The 13,594-nt window shown below is 40.4% G+C and overlaps 1 long non-coding RNA gene across 3 annotated transcripts in view; it reads right to left on the minus strand.

Moving 5' to 3' along the window:
- Window positions 1–8,181: 8,181 nt before the first annotated feature.
- LOC105469927 (uncharacterized) overlaps window positions 8,182–13,594 on the minus strand; it is an 86,922-nt gene continuing 81,509 nt past the window's right edge. For 2 of the 3 annotated variants that reach the window (XR_011619342.1, XR_980141.2), the window contains 3 exons: window positions 11,365–11,627; window positions 10,144–10,223; window positions 8,182–8,398 (listed from right to left, as the gene is read on the minus strand). This is a non-coding gene — a long non-coding RNA (uncharacterized lncRNA). Of the gene's footprint in view, window positions 8,399–10,143; window positions 10,224–11,364; window positions 11,632–13,594 lie in introns of all 3 variants that reach the window. The other variant, XR_011619341.1, reaches the window with a different exon arrangement.

Raw genomic sequence — 13,594 nt, forward strand, 5'->3', positions numbered from 1 at the left:
TTGTGCTGAGGATTGAGTGAAATAATGGATGGAAAGAACTCTTTCAAAGTACTGCACACATGCATGGTCAGTGCCAGAATAACAGGGTAGAGTGAGTCTGGACAAGTTTAGCTAAGTTAGACTTGCTACAGACACTGGCCCCAAAGATAGACACCCCAGTGGGCCAGAGTTGGTGCCAACAAGGACTCATTGGGGTTTGAGGTTTTTGTTTTTGTCATGAAGCTCTGGTCCTGCTCCTGGGGCAACCTTCCTCCAGGGACCTCGGGCCTGCGGTAGCTGAAGATGTTGAGTCTCCTGGGGAAGATGCATCCTCCTGGTCTAGTCAGGAGCCTTTACTTTCCAGTACTCATGGTCATAGGCATGTTCCTCAAGGCCTGGATCTCTCTCTTAGGGCCAATGACTAGTTGTTACTTAATATTAACTCTCCCTTTCCTTAATAATGAACCCTGATTGTGTTGGGGCTGATGATATGCTGACATTTAAAACAACACAACGCACATTGCCAAGTTTTCTTAATGGATAGGAATGGATGGAGAGGCTATGTGATGTTCTGGTAAATGAGGTATAAGCTGAAGATGATGGGAGAAGGATTTCCTGAACACTGGAAGCTGTTGAGTAGTGTGCTTCTAGGAATGTGCCTTAAAGGGGGAGATGACTCCCTGCACATGTGCCCCTTTATAGGTTCCTCTTTACCCCTCCCTCTTCTCCTTTCTTCCATCCAAGGACTAACCAGGCCCAACCCTGCTTAGCTCCCAAGATCATACGAGATTGGGCGTGTTCTCAGGGTAGCATGGCCATGGACTCTCCTTTTTCTTTTCCTCCTCTTCCTTCTTCTTTCTTCCTGCTTCTTTTCTGGAACTTTGATATGATTGCCAGAGCTACACTAACTACTTCATAACCATGAGGCAACCGTGAGGTTAGAAACCATGCTCTAAGGATTGTAGAGCATCAGCAACAACAGCCCTAGATGCCAACCTCCAGAATTCATGTGAGGGAATAATTTCGTTTTACTGAAGTGACCGTAGTTGGGCACCTGTACTTTGCAACTGAACCTAGTCCTGATTAATACACATATCTTCCAGCTGAACCACTTATTTCAGGTGGGAGGTTGGATGGAGGGAGGAAGAGTCTCTTTCACTTTAGGAGATCTGTTGCATTTAGTCCTTATCGTCAATGAATAGCATGATTTTTAGTGACGAGCTTCCTGATTCAGTTGTCCTGTCAACTGGTGGGCATTCCAGACTGTCTGGAGGACCTAGCAATAAGTTTGGAACAAGCAGAAGCAGACACTTGCCCCAGAAGCTCCATGTGCAATTCACCATCTGCCTGCCCATTTCTTGGTTTGGCCAAAGAAATCTCTGTTCTAGGGGCCACTCGTGTGCGCTCCCTTCAAACCTGATGAATTTTCTCATTCTCGCTAAGGTTCTTCCTGATTTAGAATATCTCTTTTGAATGGTGGAGGAATTCTGACAGAAATCCTTCTCTCTAACTCCAAAGTCTGTATTGCATAGTCAGTCTCTTGGTAGAATTTATGTATCAGAAAGGAACATAAATGGGTGATTTATTTAAATTAAGCACTCCTGGTCTACAGAGTGAAACTCTTGGAGGGTCTGATACTTCCTGATCACATCTCTAGATATGGGTCTTCTTGCTTTTGAAAATTTGGTTCTCTGGCTCTGAATCTATCCCTGCTAGTTCTTTAGCAGGAAAAGTTCTGTTTTTGTGGGGTTGAGGGATGAGGGTGGGAAATATCATAGAGCTGCTAAAGTTAAATGATTTCTGCAAACTTATTACAAGCACTAGGTGACCTGATTACAGATAAACACACACTGGAAAAACACACTCATCCTCTCCTTTAATCCTGAATTAACATAATTAATCATGTAGAATGTGTGTTTATAAATTATATTTTTCTGTGAGGCTGTTCTGTATTACCTTTAAGCAGCACCAGCAAACCCCTTCCAATATTCCGGCATCTTCAAATTTTCTTCCTCCCCTTCCCCACCTTGATCTCTCAAGTCCCTGCATCTGTAGAAGACCCATTAAGAAAATCATTTTCCACCCCACCCCCAACAGCACCACATACCTGGTAATAAATAACGTGATCATTGCCTAACAGGCATTCAGAAGAGTCCGGTGATAAATAAAGAGACTTCTCATCTCTCCACAGGCTCTGCAGCTAGGGCTGGCAGAGGAGAGTTTGCTATTAAAGAATTCACATAGCCACAGGCAAATTCTCTTACCGGCTTCTCCTTGTGGAGACCTTTTCTTAAAAGCTGAGATTGCTCTGATGGTTCAAGGTGCTATTGAGCTCTAACCAGGGACAATTACAAGACTCCAGTCGCAGCATCTGAGGCGATGCTTGTGCCTGATAAGGTTGCTGGAGAATAATGCGAAGGGGAGAGGCCTGATAATGGGTTGCTGAAAGGATGGGATGAGGCATCTTTGCCCAGAGCCCAAAGACAAAGCAGCTGCTGTTGCAGAAAGGCCTCCCCATACCCCACCCTCAAATTGTTTTACATTTTTATTGCATTAAAAAACCGCCCTCTAAACATGCACTTCAGAAATGATTTTTCCCCCTAGCTCCAAGCTAATAATACTCCTCACCAACTGATTTTATACCTTGAAAGATTTTGAGAATAATTCTTCCTTTCTCATTCATTTTTTTCCTCCTGTTTTGTATTGAGAAAACCAGAGACGGAACAATCGTTGTATTTTGTCTCCTCCCTTTCTCTGGTTGCATGGTTGCTTCATATAATTTTCCACCCTACCTTTTTCTTTGGCGTTAAAAATCTTTTACAAAAGCAAAAAACCCATAGCCATTTTAAAATGGTGTTTTCTTTTTTCTTTCCATTTTCCTGCCTGTTGTCTGTTGTCTTTGGAATCTCTCTCTCTCTCTCTCTCTCTTTCTCTCTCTTTGCTAGAATTTGATGAAAGGGAATTTCCCAGGTTTAGCCAAATTCAGAAATGCAAGCCACTTTGTGCGAATTGTGTACAAGCACAATTTAAAAGACAAAATACATGAATTCTGTCCAAAGACACGTTATCTTAAAGCAACCTGAAGACTGCAGGAGCAGGGATGTAGGAGAAATTTTATTAGCTTGAATTTCTCAGTGTGACTAGAAACCTACATTTCCCACTGGGTAAAGGTGGAACCAGAGGATTAGGTGCAGTGGAATGTTTTGGAGGCTGGGCTTTGGGGTGAGAGTGCAGCATCAGTCATGTGCTTCTTTTACCCATTGTTTGAAGCCATTTCTATGTGTGAATCACACTAACAAGAATATCAGCTCAGATATAGCAGATGTACAAGAACTAGTGGCTGTGCTGAACTCTAAGAACTTAAGTTTGGGCCAAAATTAGCAATAATGGATTAATAACACAGAAGAGTATAATAGGGCTATGTGGTATAGGTGCCAGGTGCTGGTGGCATCCTCAGTACCAGGGAAATGGTGAGGGCTTAGGCAGTCAGGGCCATCATTGAGGACAAGGTGAGATTTAGCTGGGTCTTGAAGGATTAAGAGATCTGTACCTGACCATGGGCTTCCAGAAAGAAGCCGTCTACCTCTAGTACTCCCTCTAGGGTTGTCTCCATGACTTTAGGTAAGGCCAGGACCCCACTACTACAGCATGGGTCACACACCATGAAGTTGGCCCTGCCTGGTACCTTCACAGACTACTGGTTCAGTGTGTCGAGGGAGGGTCCAGAAGGGTCATTTTGCTCACTTTGTAAAATGAGCTTGGCATAGATTCGACCAAGTGCGATCCCGACGGTGAGTGCAAGGCTAAAATGTTCAGGTGATTCCAATTTAAAGCATTCTCTAGTACTATTGTCTATTGTCTAACTATATTTCACTATTCTGTTGTTGTTGTTCTGAAAGCATGGACATCAAATACATAAAATATGTTTAAAAATTTTTGGCTCTTCTATTACAGTGCAAAGAGTGTGTTTTGGATTGATGTCCCAGGGGGTGTGAGGGATGCTGAGCACTGCCCTGGCCTTCAAGGAATGGTGATGTATATCCATTCATCACCGCAGGCTCAGAAGCAGCACTCCATTGGATGCCGTGTCAGGCATGAGAGGGTCCAATCTTAAATACCTCAACACAACTAAATGGACTTCTCTTAACCATAATTTGTGGATCACACCTGTGACATTTGCAGGCACAGGCTTACCATTCAGGAGTTTAGTAATTTAACAGTGACCCAATGATGCATAAAATGCTTCAGTAAAATCTTTTTGCTGAGGCTCATATATGAACCAGAAGCTGCAGATTGGGACACAGGAATGAGGCAATTATTCTGGCCACTTATGTGAGCTGAAAGTGCCTTTCATTGTGGCATTGGAGTTTTTCATTCATGTTACCTGTGTAGTTATAGGACTAATTCTACAATGCAGCAATATTTATAAGGTGGGAGATTTAAGAGGGACTTCGAATTTACTCCTCTAAAAGGCTAAGGGATGAATGTGAGTCAAACTTTTCACTGATTCAGACCAGTATTTTCCTAATTAGTTTGGGCTGAATTTCTCATTCTGTATCTCTATTTTTATGCCCTGGTTCCCCATTGCACCTCTTGGTTTGTACTTTCTCACTGTTTCTCACATTCCTCATCCCTGAGGAGACTGAACTCGTTCAACATAAGTCCTGTGTCTATAACCTTTCCCATGTTGGTGGTGGGACTTAGTTTTTGTATGTGCCGAGGAAATATACATGACTAACAGAATTTATTAGCACGATTTGTGCTTGTATGAAAGTATTTGTTTAAAAAAAAAGATATTGCTTGTAAGTCAATTAAACATTTGTGGCCTCAAGTACTGAATGCTAACGTGAAAAGATAGGATTTCTAAATTCTATGACATTTCTAGGTTTTCAAAAAAGATTTACACATTGCTATTTATCAAATAACTTATTTTTAAAAATCCATAGTCCTCAGAGCTAGAAAACCCCAGGAATTTCATAGTGATCCTCTCAGCAAGCCCCAACTCCATGCATCAAATAGGCTCTGAGATCCCCTATTTTGTCTCTCAAAGGTCTTTAGATCAAGCCTTCAGCATGAAAGGCAATGTCAGGACTAGACAGTCATGAGACCTGGGTTATTCAAGGGAGAATAAGCAGCTGCTTTTCCCATGGAAACATTTGCTGTGTGTTCTTGAAGAACTTTTGAATACCAATATCATTCCCTCTCCACACAGCCCCTAAGTGAAGAGGGTTTCTCAGAGTTCCACACTTCCATCAAAACAGCCATGGCTCCTTTCGAAAGTGTGTACGTGCTAAAAGCCCTCACCAATTCAAGAGTTTAGTGTAAAAAAAGTCTCTCACGTCTTCTTTTTTTTTTTTTTTTTTTTTAAAGACAAGTAAGGAAAAAAACCTCTCAATTTTCCAGAGTTCTAAAACTTATTTTTTAAATTAAAATTTTAAGCTGAGGATTTACAAATCGGCTATTAACTTTTAAGAGTTTCATTATGGTTTTTAAAAATCATAATTACTTGAGGTAGGAGAGAGGAGGTGTCTACTTTATTCCTAATGGAAACTATACATATAGATGAAGTGTCTATATAAAAAAATGGGAGCCATGATTATATTAATACTGTCTAACTGATATTCAATAACTCACCCTTCTATTTCCCATTGTCCATATTTAAATACTTCAAAAAGAATTCTAATCAAGTGGAAATTAATAGGGGAGGAAAGACTGGGGCTGGCAGGAGAAGGTTCTAATCCCACTATCTCTTAATATTTCAAAGTCTCTTTTATTTTCTTAATAAAAGGGCAAGAGAAAGAGAGGGGGAGAGAGAAAAGGGAATTAATCCAGTGCTCTGAACTGTCCTCTCATCTTAATGCTTTAAATAAATTCTAAGAGAATATCATACATGAGAAGGCTATATATGGCCAATGGTCAGGCTTCCTTTTACTTCTCAATTTTTTTTCCTGTCTTTTCTTCTTCCTTTCCTTTATTCTACCTGTCTTCTCTCTCTCTTCTTCCCTCCATTCCCAAAATCTTCAAAACCCAGTGATGAAAGCTGTATGTAAAGCCCAAGTTCCCCCTTACCTATGGCCACATATCTCTCCCTCCCTGCTTTCTTTCCCATCCCATCACCTGTGGGCACGCTTCCCTCAGTAGATCATATGCCTCCCTTTCTTTGTGTTTCTACCTTGGTTTTCCCTCATTTAGCCTATGTCTACTCTCTCGCCCCAAATCCTATTAATTCTTCAAGCCTCACCTTCTCTATGAAATATGTAGCTTCTTAAAATTATAGTAAAATATTATAACCATTAATATTTATTGAGCAATTCCAGGGTGCTAGGCAATTTGCTTGCATTGTATCATTTAATTCTTTCTATAATCCCTAGAAGATTATCCCAACTTCATAGGTGGGGACTGGGACTAGGAAGAGGTTGAGTCAATTGTCAAAAGTTGCAGGAGTGGGAGAGCTAGAGTAAGGGGTCTAACATCTCCTTCCTTTCTTGCCCCTGAACCGCTAATACAGTTATAGTCAAATCACAGAGGATTGAGAACTTCAAATTTCTCTAATTAGTTCATATAATGGCAATTTTCTTAAGCAAAATGATAAGTCTTGTGACGAGGACTATCGTATCTTTATATTTGCTTGTATCTCTTGTATCTCGGTTGTGGTAAGTACATAGTAGATTCTCAGGGCCTACTTGATGATAAAGATCTGGTTTCCCCCTAGGAACCTTATCATTTTCACTGTATTTATGCACTCAATCACCATGCAAACCCAATTTAGGTCTTCTAATGACACATATTATTCTACTTTTCTTCAAAATTGAACTAAATAAGTCAATGCTGACACATTAGAAAGTTGCTCTCTAGGCCGGGGATGGTGGCTCACGCCTGTAATCCCAGCACTTTGGGAGGCCAAGGCGAGCGGATCATGAGGTCAAGAGATTGAGGCCATCTTGGCCAACATGATGAAACCCTGTCTCTACTAAAAAAAAAAAAAAAAAAAAAAAAAAAAAAAAAAATTAGCCAGGCGTGGTGGTGTGCAGCTATAGTCCCAGCTAGTCGGGAGGCTGAGGCAGGAGAATTGCTTGAACCTGGGAGGCGGAGGTTGTAGTGAGCCGAGGTCACACCACTGCCCTCCAGCCTGGTGACAAAGTGAGCCGAGATCGCACCACTGCCCTCCATCTCAAAAAAAAAAAAAATAAATAAAATAAAATAAAATAAAGAAAGTTGTTTTCTAATACATATTATTGATTGATTGATTGATCCATTCATTCATTCCAAAAACACTTATTGAGCACTTTCATGTGTGACACTGTTGTAGACACTGGAGGGAACTTCATCACAGCAGTGAAGAAAATATACAGAAAATTACCGCCCTCATTGTGTTGCCTATATTCTAGTTGGGAGAGACAGATAAACAAAATAAATAAGTATAATATGTGTTAGAGGGCAATAAAGCTGTAAAAAATTAAAGCAGGAGATGAGATAGGTAATTGATAGAAGAAAGGAGGGGCCTATGACTTTAAATAGAATGATCAGGGAAAGACTGAGCACAGACCTGAGGTAGGTGCAGGAATGTGGATGTCTGGGTGGAGAACAGTGTAAGCAGAAGGCATAGCAAATACAAAGGCAGGAATGTACCTGGAATGTGCAAGAACCAGCAAGCAGGTCAGTGTAGCTCACTTATCCTTAATTATAGAAGAGAAATTATATCTCCTATGTATGCATGTTTGTAAGCATTTTTAAAAGTTGCATATAGGCGGGGTGCGGGTGGCTGATGCCTGTAATCCCAGCACTTTGGGAGGCCGAGGTGGGCGGATCACGAGGTCAGGAGACTGAGAGCATCCTGGCTAACACAGTGAAACCCCGTCTCTACTAAAAATACAAAACATTAGCAGGGCATGGTGGTGGGCGCCTGTAGTCCCAGCTACTCGGGAGGCTGAGGCAGGAGAATGGAGTGAACCCGGGAGGTGGAGCTTTCAGTGAGCCGAGATCTCACCACTGCACTCCAGCCTGGGCAACAGAGCAAGACTCCATCTCAAAAAAAAAAAAAAAAAAAAGTTGCATATGGAGTCGCATAGGCAGGCAGATCCCCAAAGTACCATGTAAATTTTGAGCAGAAAGATAGGAAAAGAGTATAAACATGTTACCATTTTTTAAAACTGGTCAGTGTTTTAGTCCAGATTTCCTGGAAAACAAAGGCTGAGGTGAGGATTAAGATTAAGGTTTGTCTTTATTTGAGAAATAAAATCCCAGGCTGGAGAAAGCATGAAGAGGAGCGAGTCAGGGAAGGAAAGGGGACAGTGCAAGGTGATGCATGACTTCTCTGTCTACTCTCTTACAGGGACGCTGGAAGACACACAGCAGGTGACCTTTCAGGGACCTCTGCACAGCCATGCAGGGCAGCTCCAGAAGTTGTGCCCTGCCCAATCTATGAAAGGGAGAAAGGAGAAGAAATTTATCAGTGGATCCCTGACAATACCTGTTTTCAACGGGCCAAGTTTCATCCTTTAGATAGATAACCCCCACCACACACATACCCCTACTGTACCCCCACACTTGACTTCCTGGTTATAAAATCTGGCTTCCTTGTCCATGTCTGTAGTGTGACATTTCATTAAAGTCTATAAGTGATGAGAGAAGACAGAGACCAGACATGGTTAGCCTGGTCATACAGCAGCTGCCAAGTGAGAGGGGCCAGCATTCACAGGCAAGCAACTTGTTGGCCTCAGACAGTGAGAAATGTGGGTTCTGAGTGGGGTTGGTAGGCAGAAATAGCTGCTGAGGCAGAGCACGTAGCTAAAGGCCTGGAGGTGTTTAAGAAGTGTCCAATATAGTCAGTTAATAGCAATATTTAACAAGAGCAAATGCTTACACCATCCTAAAAATAAATGAGACAGAGGCCCCATTCCCCCTTAGTTTGTAATAAATTGTGTAGAAGAGATTAGTGACGTGTGTAAATGTTTTATGTCAAGAGGAGAAATAAAGAGGGATTGGGAAAAGAACAACCTCATCATAACTAGGAAAATGTAAAACAGAATATTGTGAGTCTGTTACTTTCTTGGGAATACCAACTAGCCACACTAAAGATACTCTAAAAATCAGTTCCAGTACAAGAGTGTCCCACAGAAAGTTAAAGCCAATGGGAGAGTACAGGAATCTAGGTCAGAGGATAAAATAAACATCAAACCAATTTAATTGACTTAATATGGCTGAATCTCCTTTTTAAAATGAGCGAATGGGGGAACTTGATGGATTTAATCATAGCTGTGTGAATATTCTAAGTATCTAAAATACTAGATAACCTATTCTGTTATACACTCTTTCCAATTTTCAAATCATTTAGTTATTGGAGAGATATAGTTACAGAAGCAACTCTAAAAATTTAATTTAGTAAAATGTAATATTATTTATAAAGTGAAACAAGTCTAGAAGGAACAGAAACATAAAAATATTTTCAAGTATATCGCTATGGCAGAACTATACGCAACACAATTTTGGGATATGTCATGAGACACTTCTTTATGAAGATTAAATTTAGAATTAGTGAATTCCCTACATTCTCTCCAGTTCTTTTTTGACTTGCTTTAGTCTGCCTTCTCTCTGAAAAAATCATTTTATGAAAATTCAGTCAATGAAATTGGTCTGTTGAACTTTAATTTAGCATCATAGTGAGATTATGTGCGTTTTGTGAGCAACCATCTCATTCAAGAGGTTGCCCACAGAGTTTGTAACTAGAGAGGACCTTCAGAGTATCAGGGCAACCCTTCATTTTACACCTGAGTAAGCCAAAGTCTAAGGAGTAAAAGATATTCACCCAATGCCTCACAACAAAAAGATGCCTCCCTACTTCTGTCAGTATACATTTAAAAACATCTAATTACATGTCTACACACAGGTAGGAAGCATGAATAAAGAGGTTTAAGATTCAGTGGAAACAAATATCTCTTACATAATTTATTTATTGTCACATAACAAATTACCTCAAAGCATAGTAGGTTAAAACAATAATCATTTTTCACTTACAATTTCTATTGGTCAGGAATTCGGGAATAGCTTATGTGAGTGTCCCTGGCTCAGGGTTTCTCCTCTTGCAGTAAAGATATTGAATGGGCCTGCAGCCATTGGAAAACTTAACCAGAACTAGAAGATTTACTTCCAAAATGGTTCACTTACATGGCTGTTATCAGGAAGCCTCAGTTCTTTGTGCCTAGGTCCCTCCATAGAACTGCTTGAGTGTCCTCATGTCATGGTGACTGGTTGCCACCAGAGTAAGTGATCCAAGAGCAAGAAGGAAACCACAATGCTTTTTATGACCTGGTCTTGTAAGTCACACACCATCACTTCTGTTACATTCTATTTGTTACACAAGTCAGCCCTGTTAAATGCAGGAAGGCCCTATGCAAGGGCGAGAGTACCAGGAGAATGAGGATCATTTGGGGGTCCTGTTGGAGGTTGGCCACCACAACTCCTTTAAATCACAACCAGAAATTCCTTAAATTTGATTGGAGACACACTCTAGTGCTTAATACTATAAGTATCAAGAAACCCCAACTTCTTTCTGACTGGTTTGGCTGCCTTTTCCAAACTACTTTTACCTACCATTTACTACCATTTACCACTATACTTGACTCCCACAACAGCCTTTGGATATTAAACTAGAGTCAGAATTTGAAGAAGCATAGACACACAGAGATTAGTGATTTATTTAAGGTCACCCAATGGTAGAGCAGAGGGTTGGAGACCTCTCTACCGGGGTTCATGCCATTTGACTACAATACCCTGTCTCACTTTCTTGGTCATCTTTCTTCCCTCTGATCATTACCTATCATTCAGTGAAAACTCCATCTCATGGCTTACATTCTTTCTCTCTGTCTCACCTGACAACATCCTAGATTTCATTGTCCAAGTGGATGAATCCAGTCATTATGCTGGACTCATTATGCTCTACCTTCACACATCACCAGTGATCTTCTTGCCACCCTAGTTATCCACATTCATTGTTCCATGGACTCTGTCATACTGCTCTGCCTCCAGATTCACCAGTTTAATCATCAACTTTCTAACCACAATCTTGTCTCCTTTCACTGCTACCTGTGATAACTAAATTTATGTGTCAACTTGACTAAGTTTTGGTGCCCAGTTGTTTGGTCAAACACCAGCGTAGATATTGCTGTGAAAGTATTTTTCAGATGTGATTAAAATTTAAATCAGTAGACTTTGAGTAAAGTAGATTACCCACCATAATGTGGGTGGGCCTCATCCAATCAGTTGAAGGCTTTAACGGCAAAGACTGAGGTCCCCCAAAGAAGAAGGAATTAAGCCTCCAGACTGTAACATAGAAATTCTGCTTAAGTTTCCAGTCATTTAACTCAAGGCTACTACATCAACTCTTACCTGAATTTCCAGCCTGTAAGCCTGCCCTGCAGATTTCAGACTCACAATTACGTGAGACAACTTCTTTAAGTCTCTGTCCATCTCTGGGGCTGTCTGTCTCTGGTTCTCTCTCTCTCTCTCTCTCTCTCTTCCTTTTCAAACTCACAGGGTCCTCTATATTGAATCATATATTTTTTCCAATATATCAATCATCTTTCTTTATTTTCCTCCTTAGTCAGCTTAGATATCATGGTCCTTCATGCAACAACACTGTTTCAAAGAGACTGTCTTGTACAGCGGAAAAAAATATTCAAATATAGTCAGCACTCCATACCTGTGGGTTCTGTATCTATGGTTTCAATCACTGATCAAAAATATTCAAAGAAAAGTGAACACTTCCATCTGTACTGGACATGTAAAGACTTTTTTCTTGTCATTATTCTCTAAACAATACAGTATAACAACTATTTACATAGCATTTACATTATATTAGGTATTATAAGTAATCCAGAGATGTTTTAAAGTATATCAACTATTTACATAGCATTTACATTATATTAGGTATCATAAGCAATCTAGAGATGATTTGAAGTATATGGGAGGATGTGTGTAAATGACATGCCAATACTATACCATTTTATATAAGGGTCTTGAGCATCCATGAATTTTGATATCTATGGGGGGTCTTGTCACTGATCCTGCATGATACCAATGATGATTATATTTGTTGCCTATCTACTATGTGCTAGTCATGGGGGATACATAATTTTTAAAAAAGAAAGAAAGAAAACACTTCATAACTCTCCAAGAAAAACCTGACCTCCATGAAGCCAAGTATTTATTTTCTCTGCACCTGCTAGAGGAAGTCACTTAATAGAGAAGATTGGTACCACCCCATCAAAACAGGCCCCCACCCTGCTGGCAGTTGTACAATAGTTCTCTGATAATTTCTTCGCTCCTGCTCTTTGACTACAGTATTTTAAACCACTGCTACTCCCCACAAACCTTCAATTCCCCTATTTTTTCTCCCACTCTCAGAAGATGATCTTGTCTTTTATTTTGCAAAGAAGTTAAAAATTATTTGTCAATACTTCTTTATTTTCCACCTTCTAAACTCATAAGTCTGTCTTTATCTGCACCCATCCCTTTCCCTCCAAAGAAAGAGAAAAGTTGCTTCTATTGCTTAATTTTTTCCATTAAAAATATAAGTTTTATCCTTATTTCTTTTAGATGCTACTTTCTTGCCTCTCTTTTAATATTTGTATGATTGGGGTGACAGTTATCAATTGATGGACAGCAGAAGTTGAGATGAAGAATTGTGAAGCTAGGTTGTTGGACAGATGAAGATTCCAACCCCAGATATCAACAAGAGTGAAAGAGGAGAGGATAACTAAGAGTCTAATGCCAGTCTTAGGAGAGTGAAGGGAAATGACTGAATGGTTAGTAATACATGATTGGGTTGAGAAAGGTTAACAATACTAAATAGGGCAAAAGCCTCAAAGGAAAATCTTTTATCATAGAGTGAAAGATGAAAGGTTTAGAGAATAGTGCAACATGAACTGAATGTTAACATTCCTCTTCTGGCTTTATGGAGAGTTGGTAAATCTCCCGCTGTGACTCCCAGGGCGAAGGGGAGAAAGGGAGAATGTAGTAAGTGGAACACAGTGAAAAGTTCCGGGAGATAATCAAGGAATTAGAAGTGAGGAATTACAGAACAGTGGATGAGGTTAGGAAATCGCACTGCTGTCTTTCATTGCCAATTGGCTGAATGTTCTGATGGTGGCCTCAGTGACTATGACACCAGATCTGGCTGATAATCTCAGATGCACAGCCTAGCCCAGAAAGGTAGTGAGAGCTCTTTCTCAAAGTGTGGGAGTACAGAGAATCTGTTTAAGGCAAGTGATGTAGGATTTCCTTGCTGGGAAAGGACTTGTTCTCATTCACTTCACAGGAGAAAGGCTAACTTGGCAAGTTATTTCCAACTGTTTATTCAAATCATAGTTCCGAATTATATCTTCAGTGGCATTCGGATGCTTCTAGTGACTCCCCTTCATATGCAAATTTCCCCCTTAAAAAAGGAAGTTATCTGTGTCCAAATAAAGTCACTAAATCCCATTAAGGGGGCTCCACCCTCATGGCCTCATCTAAAGCTACTTCTCTCCCAAGGGCCCACCTCCTAATACCTTCCCACTGAGATTTAGAGTTTCAACATACAAACTTTGTGGGGATAAACATGCAATCTATAACAAAC

Source organism: Macaca nemestrina, chromosome 2 (assembly GCF_043159975.1).
Source record: "Macaca nemestrina isolate mMacNem1 chromosome 2, mMacNem.hap1, whole genome shotgun sequence".
In the NCBI taxonomy this organism is placed as follows: domain Eukaryota; kingdom Metazoa; phylum Chordata; class Mammalia; order Primates; family Cercopithecidae; genus Macaca; species Macaca nemestrina.